Source organism: Eimeria mitis, genomic scaffold, assembly GCF_000499745.2.
Source record: "Eimeria mitis Houghton genomic scaffold, Emh_scaff1325, whole genome shotgun sequence".
NCBI lineage: Eukaryota > Apicomplexa > Conoidasida > Eucoccidiorida > Eimeriidae > Eimeria > Eimeria mitis.
In genome coordinates, this window is record NW_013568771.1 from 7,037 (window position 1) to 7,686 (window position 650).

Below are 650 nucleotides of genomic sequence, written 5' to 3' on the forward strand. Positions count from 1 at the left end.
CGGGGTGTGTAGACACCTAAATAAAAATAAAATAAATAAATAAATAAATATAAATAAATAAATAAGTAAATATAAATTAATATAAATATAAATAAATGTATTTATTAGTATAAATACAGAAAAAAAGAAAAAAAATGAATATATATATCCTGCTACTGCTACTGCTGCTGCTGTTGCTGCTGCTGCTGCTGCTGCTGCTGCTACGGCTACTGCTACTGCTGTTGCTACTGCTGCTCCAGCTCTTGCTCCTGCTACTGCTGCTGCTGCTGTTGCTGCTGCTGCTGCTGCTGCTGCTACTGTACTGCTGCTGCTGCTCCAGCTCCTGCTACTGCTGCTCCTACTGTTGCTGCTGCTGCTGCTGCTGTTGCTGCTGCTGCTCCTACTGCTGCTGCTGTTGCTACTGCTGCTGCTGCTACTGTACTGCTACTGCTGCTGCTGCTGCTGCTGCTGTTGCTGCTGCTGCTACTGTACTGCTGCTGCTGCTCCAGCCCCTGCTACTGCCGCTGCTGCTGCTGCTGCTGCTGCTGCTACTGTACTGCTGCTGCTGCTCCAGCTACTGCTACTGCTCCTGCTACTGCTGCTGCTGCTGTTGCTGCTGCTGCTGCTGCTGCTGCTGCTGCTGCTTACTCTGGAAATTCTTCGTTGGGTAT